This window comes from Epinephelus lanceolatus, chromosome 4 (genome assembly GCF_041903045.1).
Source record: "Epinephelus lanceolatus isolate andai-2023 chromosome 4, ASM4190304v1, whole genome shotgun sequence".
Taxonomy (NCBI): Eukaryota; Metazoa; Chordata; class Actinopteri; order Perciformes; family Serranidae; genus Epinephelus; species Epinephelus lanceolatus.
Window position 1 is genome coordinate 13,025,930 of NC_135737.1, and position 13,729 is coordinate 13,039,658.

At 45.5% G+C, this 13,729-nt stretch overlaps 14 non-coding genes across 14 annotated transcripts; all 14 read right to left on the reverse strand.

The window, feature by feature from the left end:
• Positions 1–58: 58 nt before the first annotated feature.
• On the reverse strand, positions 59–222 carry LOC144463094 (U1 spliceosomal RNA). Its single transcript, XR_013491236.1, has one exon. It is a non-coding gene; the product is annotated as a U1 spliceosomal RNA (small nuclear RNA).
• A 981-nt stretch (positions 223–1,203) lies between these two features.
• Positions 1,204–1,394, reverse strand: LOC144463405 (U2 spliceosomal RNA). The gene has a single exon (XR_013491548.1). It is a non-coding gene; the product is annotated as a U2 spliceosomal RNA (small nuclear RNA).
• A 719-nt stretch (positions 1,395–2,113) lies between these two features.
• Positions 2,114–2,277, reverse strand: LOC144463137 (U1 spliceosomal RNA). The gene has a single exon (XR_013491279.1). It is a non-coding gene; the product is annotated as a U1 spliceosomal RNA (small nuclear RNA).
• Positions 2,278–3,258: 981 nt separating this feature from the next.
• On the reverse strand, positions 3,259–3,449 carry LOC144463370 (U2 spliceosomal RNA). Its single transcript, XR_013491511.1, has one exon. It is a non-coding gene; the product is annotated as a U2 spliceosomal RNA (small nuclear RNA).
• Positions 3,450–4,168: 719 nt separating this feature from the next.
• On the reverse strand, positions 4,169–4,332 carry LOC144463097 (U1 spliceosomal RNA). The gene has a single exon (XR_013491239.1). It is a non-coding gene; the product is annotated as a U1 spliceosomal RNA (small nuclear RNA).
• Positions 4,333–5,313: 981 nt separating this feature from the next.
• LOC144463406 (U2 spliceosomal RNA) lies at positions 5,314–5,504 on the reverse strand. Its single transcript, XR_013491549.1, has one exon. It is a non-coding gene; the product is annotated as a U2 spliceosomal RNA (small nuclear RNA).
• A 719-nt stretch (positions 5,505–6,223) lies between these two features.
• Positions 6,224–6,387, reverse strand: LOC144463007 (U1 spliceosomal RNA). Its single transcript, XR_013491149.1, has one exon. It is a non-coding gene; the product is annotated as a U1 spliceosomal RNA (small nuclear RNA).
• A 981-nt stretch (positions 6,388–7,368) lies between these two features.
• LOC144463407 (U2 spliceosomal RNA) lies at positions 7,369–7,559 on the reverse strand. Its single transcript, XR_013491550.1, has one exon. It is a non-coding gene; the product is annotated as a U2 spliceosomal RNA (small nuclear RNA).
• Positions 7,560–8,278: 719 nt separating this feature from the next.
• On the reverse strand, positions 8,279–8,442 carry LOC144462965 (U1 spliceosomal RNA). Its single transcript, XR_013491108.1, has one exon. It is a non-coding gene; the product is annotated as a U1 spliceosomal RNA (small nuclear RNA).
• Positions 8,443–9,423: 981 nt separating this feature from the next.
• LOC144463408 (U2 spliceosomal RNA) lies at positions 9,424–9,614 on the reverse strand. Its single transcript, XR_013491551.1, has one exon. It is a non-coding gene; the product is annotated as a U2 spliceosomal RNA (small nuclear RNA).
• Positions 9,615–10,333: 719 nt separating this feature from the next.
• Positions 10,334–10,497, reverse strand: LOC144463012 (U1 spliceosomal RNA). The gene has a single exon (XR_013491154.1). It is a non-coding gene; the product is annotated as a U1 spliceosomal RNA (small nuclear RNA).
• Positions 10,498–11,478: 981 nt separating this feature from the next.
• Positions 11,479–11,669, reverse strand: LOC144462894 (U2 spliceosomal RNA). The gene has a single exon (XR_013491058.1). It is a non-coding gene; the product is annotated as a U2 spliceosomal RNA (small nuclear RNA).
• Positions 11,670–12,388: 719 nt separating this feature from the next.
• Positions 12,389–12,552, reverse strand: LOC144463008 (U1 spliceosomal RNA). Its single transcript, XR_013491150.1, has one exon. It is a non-coding gene; the product is annotated as a U1 spliceosomal RNA (small nuclear RNA).
• Positions 12,553–13,533: 981 nt separating this feature from the next.
• LOC144463409 (U2 spliceosomal RNA) lies at positions 13,534–13,724 on the reverse strand. The gene has a single exon (XR_013491552.1). It is a non-coding gene; the product is annotated as a U2 spliceosomal RNA (small nuclear RNA).
• Positions 13,725–13,729: the final 5 nt, after the last annotated feature.

Here is a 13,729-nt window from a genome sequence, read left to right on the forward strand (position 1 = left end):
ACGCGGTTCTCTAGTGCCATATGCTGCCACAGCTGTTGGTTGCATTAAACAAGCACATCAGGGGAGAGCGCGAACGCAGTCCCCCACTACCAGAAATTATGCAGTCCAGATTCCCACATTTGGGGAATTCGCAGAGGTCAGCTCAATCGGAGTGCAGTGACCGAGCCTCGCCCTGGGTGAACCACCTTCTTGATCATGGTATCGCCCCTGCCAGGTAAGTATGACTTGTACACCTCACACACAGGGGCCTCATTCACGGTCATACGATGATAGGTGATGGTGCTGGCAATGTATAGCAATGACCAGTCCAGAACCACACACTATAAAGGCTCTGATAATCTACAGGACGCTAATATACAAGAGACACTTTTGTAGTGAGACTGAACAAAACTTGTTCACATTTTACTTGAGAGAAATGGGCACATATCTCATCACGCCATGCTGTATATCCATAGTAAAAGCTAAGCTAACATGGCCAGGCTGTCCATTGATCGCCAATAAATGAGGCAAAAACCTAAGTGAGTTCACACCAGACAAAGATAAATGACACTGCAATCAAGTGTTGTTTGATCTGCATTTAAAAGAAAAAAGTCAGCGGAAAGACTAAAAAACAGGCCTGTCTCCTCACATTAGAGACACGGCGTGATCCGCCCGCTGCTGCCACCTATTGGTCTGGAGTGTGAACAACACTTTGTTAAAAATATATCCACATGCTTCTCTGTTTGAAACTAAAGGAAAGAAGAAAATAATATTATAAATAAAAGCGCAACCATATGAAGAGTGTTTGCCTTTCTTTTGACATATCGGCACAGACCCGACTGTGGCAAACAGCGGCAGAAATTATGCAGAGTGGATTTTCACGTTGGGGGAATGGATCTATTCATCTGACTGAACTGGCAGCTAGTGGTCTCACTCAACAGGTACCGGTTCAATTCATTTTACAGTGAGATGCATGTAACAGGTCCTCAAAAGGAAAGTGCCAGACAGTGGCGAAAAGTTCAAACACGGCCAAAGTTCCAAAAAGAGAAGTTGGGCAAGTGTGTAAATCATGCCATAGCGCATGACTATTAGAAATGCGCACCTGGTAGAGGGGCTCAGTCAACACATACGCAATTTGCACGCTAGCATGGCGAAAACAAGAAATCAAGGCGAGGGCACATTAGAGACACGTCCTACGTGGTCTGTTTTCAACACGTTGAGGGAGGGGGGTGCACCGTTTCTGGAAGTGCTGCAATACCAGGTCGATGCGTGGAGTGGACGGGGCAAGCCCCTTTTCCATCTCCCTCTTCCAAAAAGCAATTTAATATATGGTCCCCGGATAGGGTATGTATCGGATATTAAACTGATAAGAACAGATACTACACTTGATCTTAGCCAAAAGGCCGAGAAGCGATACTGACTGCTGAGTGAAGTGGGAGACTCAGTCTCCTCATTGAGACTCTAGCTCGCGGGTTCAATATGATTTCGATCGCTACAAAAACACACGGCAGACTGTGAACGTGAAGTTCGATGTTTTATGACTGATGGGCAACACAAATATGCATCCGATCGCAGACTTTTATTACAAAAGGTTATGGGAGTTAACGCGGGCCGAAAAGTGATACTGCCAATGGGTCAGCGGAAAAGGAGGGAGTCACAGCACGGTCTCTCGCGCCGACTGGTCGTAATCTGCTGTGTTTTTTTCGGCATGTTGTCAACCTTCAGAAGATTTCAAAACATAGAGTGCATCCATCATAAATATCTGCAAACTAAAGTAAACAATTTAAGATTTGTCTCTACTCGTTGACTGTCTTTATATTAACAACGGAGAGCCGCTGCCACTGTGACTTGACGCGTTTCACTGAAAAATGCCCCACTTTTAATACGGTGGGCGGGGGCATCAGTTGCAACCCACATATTATTCTAAATGACTGAGTGTGAGGATATAACAATATCATAGGAGCTTCTTTTGCTTCTTCAGTAGTGGCACAGATGTGAAGTGATGCGGTACCGACTTGCACTGACACAACGGGCAAGGGCAAAGCCTGTGATTGAGCGTGAAATGGCGTTTGATGCACGCGGTTCTCTAGTGCCATATGCTGCCACAGCTGTTGGTTGCACTAAACAAGCACATCAGGGGAGAGCGCGAACGCAGTCCCCCACTACCAGAAATTATGCAGTCCAGATTCCCACATTTGGGGAATTCGCAGAGGTCAGCTCAATCGGAGTGCAGTGACCGAGCCTCGGCCTGGGTGAACCACCTTCTTGATCATGGTATCTCCCCTGCCAGGTAAGTATGACTTGTACACCTCACACACAGGGGCCTCATTCACGGTCATACGATGATAGGTGATGGTGCTGGCAATGTATAGCAATGACCAGTCCAGAACCACACACTATAAAGGCTCTGATAATCTACAGGACGCTAATATACAAGAGACACTTTTGTAGTGAGACTGAACAAAACTTGTTCACATTTTACTTGAGAGAAATGGGCACATATCTCATCACGCCATGCTGTATATCCATAGTAAAAGCTAAGCTAACATGGCCAGGCTGTCCATTGATCGCCAATAAATGAGGCAAAAACCTAAGTGAGTTCACACCAGACAAAGATAAATGACACTGCAATCAAGTGTTGTTTGATCTGCATTTAAAAGAAAAAAGTCAGCGGAAAGACTAAAAAACAGGCCTGTCTCCTCACATTAGAGACACGGCGTGATCCGCCCGCTGCTGCCACCTATTGGTCTGGAGTGTGAACAACACTTTGTTAAAAATATATCCACATGCTTCTCTGTTTGAAACTAAAGGAAAGAAGAAAATAATATTATAAATAAAAGCGCAACCATATGAAGAGTGTTTGCCTTTCTTTTGACATATCGGCACAGACCCGACTGTGGCAAACAGCGGCAGAAATTATGCAGAGTGGATTTTCACGTTGGGGGAATGGATCTATTCATCTGACTGAACTGGCAGCTAGTGGTCTCACTCAACAGGTACCGGTTCAATTCATTTTACAGTGAGATGCATGTAACAGGTCCTCAAAAGGAAAGTGCCAGACAGTGGCGAAAAGTTCAAACACGGCCAAAGTTCCAAAAAGAGAAGTTGGGCAAGTGTGTAAATGATGCCATAGCGCATGACTATTAGAAATGCGCACCTGGTAGAGGGCCTCAGTCAACACATACGCAATTTGCACGCTAGCATGGCGAAAACAAGAAATCAAGGCGAGGGCACATTAGAGACACGTCCTACGTGGTCTGTTTTCAACACGTTGAGGGAGGGGGGTGCACCGTTTCTGGAAGTGCTGCAATACCAGGTCAATGCGTGGAGTGGACGGGGCAAGCCCCTTTTCCATCTCCCTGTTCCAAAAAGCAATTTAATATATGGTCCCCGGGTAGGGGATGTATCGGATATTAAACTGATAAGAACAGATACTACACTTGATCTTAGCCAAAAGGCCGAGAAGCGATACTGACTGCTGAGTGAAGTGGGAGACTCAGTCTCCTCATTGAGACTCTAGCTCGCGGGTTCAATATGATTTCGATCGCTACAAAAACACACGGCAGACTGTGAACGTGAAGTTCGATGTTTTATGACTGATGGGCAACACAAATATGCATCCGATCGCAGACTTTTATTACAAAAGGTTATGGGAGTTAACGCGGGCCGAAAAGTGATACTGCCAATGGGTCAGCGGAAAAGGAGGGAGTCACAGCACGGTCTCTCGCGCCGACTGGTCGTAATCTGCTGTGTTTTTTTCGGCATGTTGTCAACCTTCAGAAGATTTCAAAACATACAGTGCATCCATCATAAATATCTGCAAACTAAAGTAAACAATTTAAGATTTGTCTCTACTCGTTGACTGTCTTTATATTAACAACGGAGAGCCGCTGCCACTGTGACTTGACGCGTTTCACTGAAAAATGCCCCACTTTTAATACGGTGGGCGGGGGCATCAGTTGCAACCCACATATTATTCTAAATGACTGAGTGTGAGGATATAACAATATCATAGGAGCTTGTTTTGCTTCTTCAGTAGTGGCACAGATGTGAAGTGATGCGGTACCGACTTGCACTGACACAACGGGCAAGGGCAAAGCCTGTGATTGAGCATGAAATGGCGTTTGATGCACGCGGTTCTCTAGTGCCATATGCTGCCACAGCTGTTGGTTGCATTAAACAAGCACATCAGGGGAGAGCGCGAACGCAGTCCCCCACTACCAGAAATTATGCAGTCCAGATTCCCACATTTGGGGAATTCGCAGAGGTCAGCTCAATCGGAGTGCAGTGACCGAGCCACGCCCTGGGTGAACCACCTTCTTGATCATGGTATCTCCCCTGCCAGGTAAGTATGACTTGTACACCTCACACACAGGGGCCTCATTCCCGGTCATACGATGATAGGTGATGGTGCTGGCAATGTATAGCAATGACCAGTCCAGAACCACACACTATAAAGGCTCTGATAATCTACAGGACGCTAATATACAAGAGACACTTTTGTAGTGAGACTGAACAAAACTTGTTCACATTTTACTTGAGAGAAATGGGCACATATCTCATCACGCCATGCTGTATATCCATAGTAAAAGCTAAGCTAACATGGCCAGGCTGTCCACTGATCGCCAATAAATGAGGCAAAAACCTAAGTGAGTTCACACCAGACAAAGATAAATGACACTGCAATCAAGTGTTGTTTGATCTGCATTTAAAAGAAAAAAGTCAGCGGAAAGACTAAAAAACAGGCCTGTCTCCTCACATTAGAGACACGGCGTGATCCGCCCGCTGCTGCCACCTATTGGTCTGGAGTGTGAACAACACTTTGTTAAAAATATATCCACATGCTTCTCTGTTTGAAACTAAAGGAAAGAAGAAAATAATATTATAAATAAAAGCGCAACCATATGAAGAGTGTTTGCCTTTCTTTTGACATATCGGCACAGACCCGACTGTGGCAAACAGCGGCAGAAATTATGCAGAGTGGATTTTCACGTTGGGGGAATGGATCTATTCATCTGACTGAACTGGCAGCTAGTGGTCTCACTCAACAGGTACCGGTTCAATTCATTTTACAGTGAGATGCATGTAACAGGTCCTCAAAAGGAAAGTGCCAGACAGTGGCGAAAAGTTCAAACACGGCCAAAGTTCCAAAAAGAGAAGTTGGGCAAGTGTGTAAATGATGCCATAGCGCATGACTATTAGAAATGCGCACCTGGTAGAGGGGCTCAGTCAACACATACGCAATTTGCACGCTAGCATGGCGAAAACAAGAAATCAAGGCGAGGGCACATTAGAGACACGTCCTACGTGGTCTGTTTTCAACACGTTGAGGGAGTGGGGTGCACCGTTTCTGGAAGTGCTGCAATAACAGGTCGATGCGTGGAGTGGACGGGGCAAGCCCCTTTTCCATCTCCCTGTTCCAAAAAGCAATTTAATATATGGTCCCCGGGTAGGGGATGTATCGGATATTAAACTGATAAGAACAGATACTACACTTGATCTTAGCCAAAAGGCCGAGAAGCGATACTGACTGCTGAGTGAAGTGGGAGACTCAGTCTCCTCATTGTGACTCTAGCTCGCGGGTTCAATATGATTTCGATCGCTACAAAAACACACGGCAGACTGTGAACGTGAAGTTCGATGTTTTATGACTGATGGGCAACACAAATATGCATCCGATCGCAGACTTTTATTACAAAAGGTTATGGGAGTTAACGCGGGCCGAAAAGTGATACTGCCAATGGGTCAGCGGAAAAGGAGGGAGTCACAGCACGGTCACTCGCGCTGACTGGTCGTAATCTGCTGTGTTTTTTTCGGCATGTTGTCAACCTTCAGAAGATTTCAAAACATAGAGTGCATCCATCATAAATATCTGCAAACTAAAGTAAACAATTTAAGATTTGTCTCTACTCGTTGACTGTCTTTATATTAACAACGGAGAGCCGCTGCCACTGTGACTTGACGCATTTCACTGAAAAATGCCCCACTTTTAATACGGTGGGCGGGGGCATCAGTTGCAACCCACATATTATTCTAAATGACTGAGTGTGAGGATATAACAATATCATAGGAGCTTCTTTTGCTTCTTTAGTAGTGGCACAGATGTGAAGTGATGCGGTACCGACTTGCACTGACACAACGGGCAAGGGCAAAGCCTGTGATTGAGCGTGAAATGGCGTTTGATGCACGCGGTTCTCTAGTGCCATATGCTGCCACAGCTGTTGGTTGCATTAAACAAGCACATCAGGGGAGAGCGCGAACGCAGTCCCCCACTACCAGAAATTATGCAGTCGAGATTCCCACATTTGGGGAATTCGCAGAGGTCAGCTCAATCAGAGTGCAGTGACCGAGCCTCGCCCTGGGTGAACCACCTTCTTGATCATGGTATCTCCCCTGCCAGGTAAGTATGACTTGTACACCTCACACACAGGGGCCTCATTCACGGTCATACGATGATAGGTGATGGTGCTGGCAATGTATAGCAATGACCAGTCCAGAACCACACACTATAAAGGCTCTGATAATCTACAGGACGCTAATATACAAGAGACACTTTTGTAGTGAGACTGAACAAAACTTGTTCACATTTTACTTGAGAGAAATGGGCACATATCTCATCACGCCATGCTGTATATCCATAGTAAAAGCTAAGCTAACATGGCCAGGCTGTCCACTGATCGCCAATAAATGAGGCAAAAACCTAAGTGAGTTCACACCAGACAAAGATAAATGACACTGCAATCAAGTGTTGTTTGATCTGCATTTAAAAGAAAAAAGTCAGCGGAAAGACTAAAAAACAGGCCTGTCTCCTCACATTAGAGACACGGCGTGATCCGCCCGCTGCTGCCACCTATTGGTCTGGAGTGTGAACAACACTTTGTTAAAAATATATCCACATGCTTCTCTGTTTGAAACTAAAGGAAAGAAGAAAATAATATTATAAATAAAAGCGCAACCATATGAAGAGTGTTTGCCTTTCTTTTGACATATCGGCACAGACCCGACTGTGGCAAACAGCGGCAGAAATTATGCAGAGTGGATTTTCACGTTGGGGGAATGGATCTATTCATCTGACTGAACTGGCAGCTAGTGGTCTCACTCAACAGGTACCGGTTCAATTCATTTTACAGTGAGATGCATGTAACAGGTCCTCAAAAGGAAAGTGCCAGACAGTGGCGAAAAGTTCAAACACGGCCAAAGTTCCAAAAAGAGAAGTTGGGCAAGTGTGTAAATCATGCCATAGCGCATGACTATTAGAAATGCGCACCTGGTAGAGGGGCTCAGTCAACACATACGCAATTTGCACGCTAGCATGGCGAAAACAAGAAATCAAGGCGAGGGCACATTAGAGACACGTCCTACGTGGTCTGTTTTCAACACGTTGAGGGAGTGGGGTGCACCGTTTCTGGAAGTGCTGCAATAACAGGTCGATGCGTGGAGTGGACGGGGCAAGCCCCTTTTCCATCTCCCTGTTCCAAAAAGCAATTTAATATATGGTCCCCGGGTAGGGGATGTATCGGATATTAAACTGATAAGAACAGATACTACACTTGATCTTAGCCAAAAGGCCGAGAAGCGATACTGACTGCTGAGTGAAGTGGGAGACTCAGTCTCCTCATTGTGACTCTAGCTCGCGGGTTCAATATGATTTCGATCGCTACAAAAACACACGGCAGACTGTGAACGTGAAGTTCGATGTTTTATGACTGATGGGCAACACAAATATGCATCCGATCGCACACTTTTATTACAAAAGGTTATGGGAGTTAACGCGGGCCGAAAAGTGATACTGCCAATGGGTCAGCGGAAAAGGAGGGAGTCACAGCACGGTCTCTCGCGCTGACTGGTCGTAATCTGCTGTGTTTTTTTCGGCATGTTGTCAACCTTCAGAAGATTTCAAAACATAGAGTGCATCCATCATAAATATCTGCAAACTAAAGTAAACAATTTAAGATTTGTCTCTACTCGTTGACTGTCTTTATATTAACAACGGAGAGCCGCTGCCACTGTGACTTGACGCGTTTCACTGAAAAATGCCCCACTTTTAATACGGTGGGCGGGGGCATCAGTTGCAACCCACATATTATTCTAAATGACTGAGTGTGAGGAAATAACAATATCATAGGAGCTTGTTTTGCTTCTTCAGTAGTGGCACAGATGTGAAGTGATGCGGTACCGACTTGCACTGACACAACGGGCAAGGGCAAAGCCTGTGATTGAGCGTGAAATGGCGTTTGATGCACGCGGTTCTCTAGTGCCATATGCTGCCACAGCTGTTGGTTGCATTAAACAAGCACATCAGGGGAGAGCGCGAACGCAGTCCCCCACTACCAGAAATTATGCAGTCGAGATTCCCACATTTGGGGAATTCGCAGAGGTCAGCTCAATCGGAGTGCAGTGACCGAGCCTCGCCCTGGGTGAACCACCTTCTTGATCATGGTATCTCCCCTGCCAGGTAAGTATGACTTGTACACCTCACACACAGGGGCCTCATTCGCGGTCATACGATGATAGGTGATGGTGCTGGCAATGTATAGCAATGACCAGTCCAGAACCACACACTATAAAGGCTCTGATAATCTACAGGACGCTAATATACAAGAGACACTTTTGTAGTGAGACTGAACAAAACTTGTTCACATTTTACTTGAGAGAAATGGGCACATATCTCATCACGCCATGCTGTATATCCATAGTAAAAGCTAAGCTAACATGGCCAGGCTGTCCACTGATCGCCAATAAATGAGGCAAAAACCTAAGTGAGTTCACACCAGACAAAGATAAATGACACTGCAATCAAGTGTTGTTTGATCTGCATTTAAAAGAAAAAAGTCAGCAGAAAGACTAAAAAACAGGCCTGTCTCCTCACATTAGAGACACGGCGTGATCCGCCCGCTGCTGCCACCTATTGGTCTGGAGTGTGAACAACACTTTGTTAAAAATATATCCACATGCTTCTCTGTTTGAAACTAAAGGAAAGAAGAAAATAATATTATAAATAAAAGCGCAACCATATGAAGAGTGTTTGCCTTTCTTTTGACATATCGGCACAGACCCGACTGTGGCAAACAGCGGCAGAAATTATGCAGAGTGGATTTTCACGTTGGGGGAATGGATCTATTCATCTGACTGAACTGGCAGCTAGTGGTCTCACTCAACAGGTACCGGTTCAATTCATTTTACAGTGAGATGCATGTAACAGGTCCTCAAAAGGAAAGTGCCAGACAGTGGCGAAAAGTTCAAACACGGCCAAAGTTCCAAAAAGAGAAGTTGGGCAAGTGTGTAAATGATGCCATAGCGCATGACTATTAGAAATGCGCACCTGGTAGAGGGGCTCAGTCAACACATACGCAATTTGCACGCTAGCATGGCGAAAACAAGAAATCAAGGCGAGGGCACATTAGAGACACGTCCTACGTGGTCTGTTTTCAACACGTTGAGGGAGTGGGGTGCACCGTTTCTGGAAGTGCTGCAATAACAGGTCGATGCGTGGAGTGGACGGGGCAAGCCCCTTTTCCATCTCCCTGTTCCAAAAAGCAATTTAATATATGGTCCCCGGGTAGGGGATGTATCGGATATTAAACTGATAAGAACAGATACTACACTTGATCTTAGCCAAAAGGCCGAGAAGCGATACTGACTGCTGAGTGAAGTGGGAGACTCAGTCTCCTCATTGTGACTCTAGCTCGCGGGTTCAATATGATTTCGATCGCTACAAAAACACACGGCAGACTGTGAACGTGAAGTTCGATGTTTTATGACTGATGGGCAACACAAATATGCATCCGATCGCAGACTTTTATTACAAAAGGTTATGGGAGTTAACGCGGGCCGAAAAGTGATACTGCCAATGGGTCAGCGGAAAAGGAGGGAGTCACAGCACGGTCTCTCGCGCCGACTGGTCGTAATCTGCTGTGTTTTTTTCGGCATGTTGTCAACCTTCAGAAGATTTCAAAACATAGAGTGCATCCATCATAAATATCTGCAAACTAAAGTAAACAATTTAAGATTTGTCTCTACTCGTTGACTGTCTTTATATTAACAACGGAGAGCCGCTGCCACTGTGACTTGACGCGTTTCACTGAAAAATGCCCCACTTTTAATACGGTGGGCGGGGGCATCAGTTGCAACCCACATATTATTCTAAATGACTGAGTGTGAGGATATAACAATATCATAGGAGCTTGTTTTGCTTCTTCAGTAGTGGCACAGATGTGAAGTGATGCGGTACCGACTTGCACTGACACAACGGGCAAGGGCAAAGCCTGTGATTGAGCATGAAATGGCGTTTGATGCACGCGGTTCTCTAGTGCCATATGCTGCCACAGCTGTTGGTTGCATTAAACAAGCACATCAGGGGAGAGCGCGAACGCAGTCCCCCACTACCAGAAATTATGCAGTCGAGATTCCCACATTTGGGGAATTCGCAGAGGTCAGCTCAATCGGAGTGCAGTGACCGAGCCACGCCCTGGGTGAACCACCTTCTTGATCATGGTATCTCCCCTGCCAGGTAAGTATGACTCGTACACCTCACACACAGGGGCCTCATTCCCGGTCATACGATGATAGGTGATGGTGCTGGCAATGTATAGCAATGACCAGTCCAGAACCACACACTATAAAGGCTCTGATAATCTACAGGACGCTAATATACAAGAGACACTTTTGTAGTGAGACTGAACAAAACTTGTTCACATTTTACTTGAGAGAAATGGGCACATATCTCATCACGCCATGCTGTATATCCATAGTAAAAGCTAAGCTAACATGGCCAGGCTGTCCACTGATCGCCAATAAATGAGGCAAAAACCTAAGTGAGTTCACACCAGACAAAGATAAATGACACTGCAATCAAGTGTTGTTTGATCTGCATTTAAAAGAAAAAAGTCAGCGGAAAGACTAAAAAACAGGCCTGTCTCCTCACATTAGAGACACGGCGTGATCCGCCCGCTGCTGCCACCTATTGGTCTGGAGTGTGAACAACACTTTGTTAAAAATATATCCACATGCTTCTCTGTTTGAAACTAAAGGAAAGAAGAAAATAATATTATAAATAAAAGCGCAACCATATGAAGAGTGTTTGCCTTTCTTTTGACATATCGGCACAGACCCGACTGTGGCAAACAGCGGCAGAAATTATGCAGAGTGGATTTTCACGTTGGGGGAATGGATCTATTCATCTGACTGAACTGGCAGCTAGTGGTCTCACTCAACAGGTACCGGTTCAATTCATTTTACAGTGAGATGCATGTAACAGGTCCTCAAAAGGAAAGTGCCAGACAGTGGCGAAAAGTTCAAACACGGCCAAAGTTCCAAAAAGAGAAGTTGGGCAAGTGTGTAAATGATGCCATAGCGCATGACTATTAGAAATGCGCACCTGGTAGAGGGGCTCAGTCAACACATACGCAATTTGCACGCTAGCATGGCGAAAACAAGAAATCAAGGCGAGGGCACATTAGAGACACGTCCTACGTGGTCTGTTTTCAACACGTTGAGGGAGTGGGGTGCACCGTTTCTGGAAGTGCTGCAATAACAGGTCGAGGCGTGGAGTGGACGGGGCAAGCCCCTTTTCCATCTCCCTGTTCCAAAAAGCAATTTAATATATCGTCCCCGGGTAGGGGATGTATCGGATATTAAACTGATAAGAACAGATACTACACTTGATCTTAGCCAAAAGGCCGAGAAGCGATACTGACTGCTGAGTGAAGTGGGAGACTCAGTCTCCTCATTGTGACTCTAGCTCGCGGGTTCAATATGATTTCGATCGCTACAAAAACACACGGCAGACTGTGAACGTGAAGTTCGATGTTTTATGACTGATGGGCAACACAAATATGCATCCGATCGCAGACTTTTATTACAAAAGGTTATGGGAGTTAACGCGGGCCGAAAAGTGATACTGCCAATGGGTCAGCGGAAAAGGAGGGAGTCACAGCACGGTCACTCGCGCTGACTGGTCGTAATCTGCTGTGTTTTTTTCGGCATGTTGTCAACCTTCAGAAGATTTCAAAACATAGAGTGCATCCATCATAAATATCTGCAAACTAAAGTAAACAATTTAAGATTTGTCTCTACTCGTTGACTGTCTTTATATTAACAACGGAGAGCCGCTGCCACTGTGACTTGACGCGTTTCACTGAAAAATGCCCCACTTTTAATACGGTGGGCGGGGGCATCAGTTGCAACCCACATATTATTCTAAATGACTGAGTGTGAGGATATAACAATATCATAGGAGCTTCTTTTGCTTCTTTAGTAGTGGCACAGATGTGAAGTGATGCGGTACCGACTTGCACTGACACAACGGGCAAGGGCAAAGCCTGTGATTGAGCGTGAAATGGCGTTTGATGCACACGGTTCTCTAGTGCCATATGCTGCCACAGCTGTTGGTTGCATTAAACAAGCACATCAGGGGAGAGCGCGAACGCAGTCCCCCACTACCAGAAATTATGCAGTCGAGATTCCCACATTTGGGGAATTCGCAGAGGTCAGCTCAATCAGAGTGCAGTGACCGAGCCTCGCCCTGGGTGAACCACCTTCTTGATCATGGTATCTCCCCTGCCAGGTAAGTATGACTTGTACACCTCACACACAGGGGCCTCATTCACGGTCATACGATGATAGGTGATGGTGCTGGCAATGTATAGCAATGACCAGTCCAGAACCACACACTATAAAGGCTCTGATAATCTACAGGACGCTAATATACAAGAGACACTTTTGTAGTGAGACTGAACAAAACTTGTTCACATTTTACTTGAGAGAAATGGGCACATATCTCATCACGCCATGCTGTATATCCATAGTAAAAGCTAAGCTAACATGGCCAGGCTGTCCACTGATCGCCAATAAATGAGGCAAAAACCTAAGTGAGTTCACACCAGACAAAGATAAATGACACTGCAATCAAGTGTTGTTTGATCTGCATTTAAAAGAAAAAAGTCAGCGGAAAGACTAAAAAACAGGCCTGTCTCCTCACATTAGAGACACGGCGTGATCCGCCCGCTGCTGCCACCTATTGGTCTGGAGTGTGAACAACACTTTGTTAAAAATATATCCACATGCTTCTCTGTTTGAAACTAAAGGAAAGAAGAAAATAATATTATAAATAAAAGCGCAACCATATGAAGAGTGTTTGCCTTTCTTTTGACATATCGGCACAGACCCGACTGTGGCAAACAGCGGCAGAAATTATGCAGAGTGGATTTTCACGTTGGGGGAATGGATCTATTCATCTGACTGAACTGGCAGCTAGTGGTCTCACTCAACAGGTACCGGTTCAATTCATTTTACAGTGAGATGCATGTAACAGGTCCTCAAAAGGAAAGTGCCAGACAGTGGCGAAAAGTTCAAACACGGCCAAAGTTCCAAAAAGAGAAGTTGGGCAAGTGTGTAAATCATGCCATAGCGCATGACTATTAGAAATGCGCACCTGGTAGAGGGGCTCAGTCAACACATACGCAATTTGCACGCTAGCATGGCGAAAACAAGAAATCAAGGCGAGGGCACATTAGAGACACGTCCTACGTGGTCTGTTTTCAACACGTTGAGGGAGTGGGGTGCACCGTTTCTGGAAGTGCTGCAATAACAGGTCGATGCGTGGAGTGGACGGGGCAAGCCCCTTTTCCATCTCCCTGTTCCAAAAAGCAATTTAATATATGGTCCCCGGGTAGGGGATGTATCGGATATTAAACTGATAAGAACAGATACTACACTTGATCTTAGCCAAAAGGCCGAGAAGCGATACTGA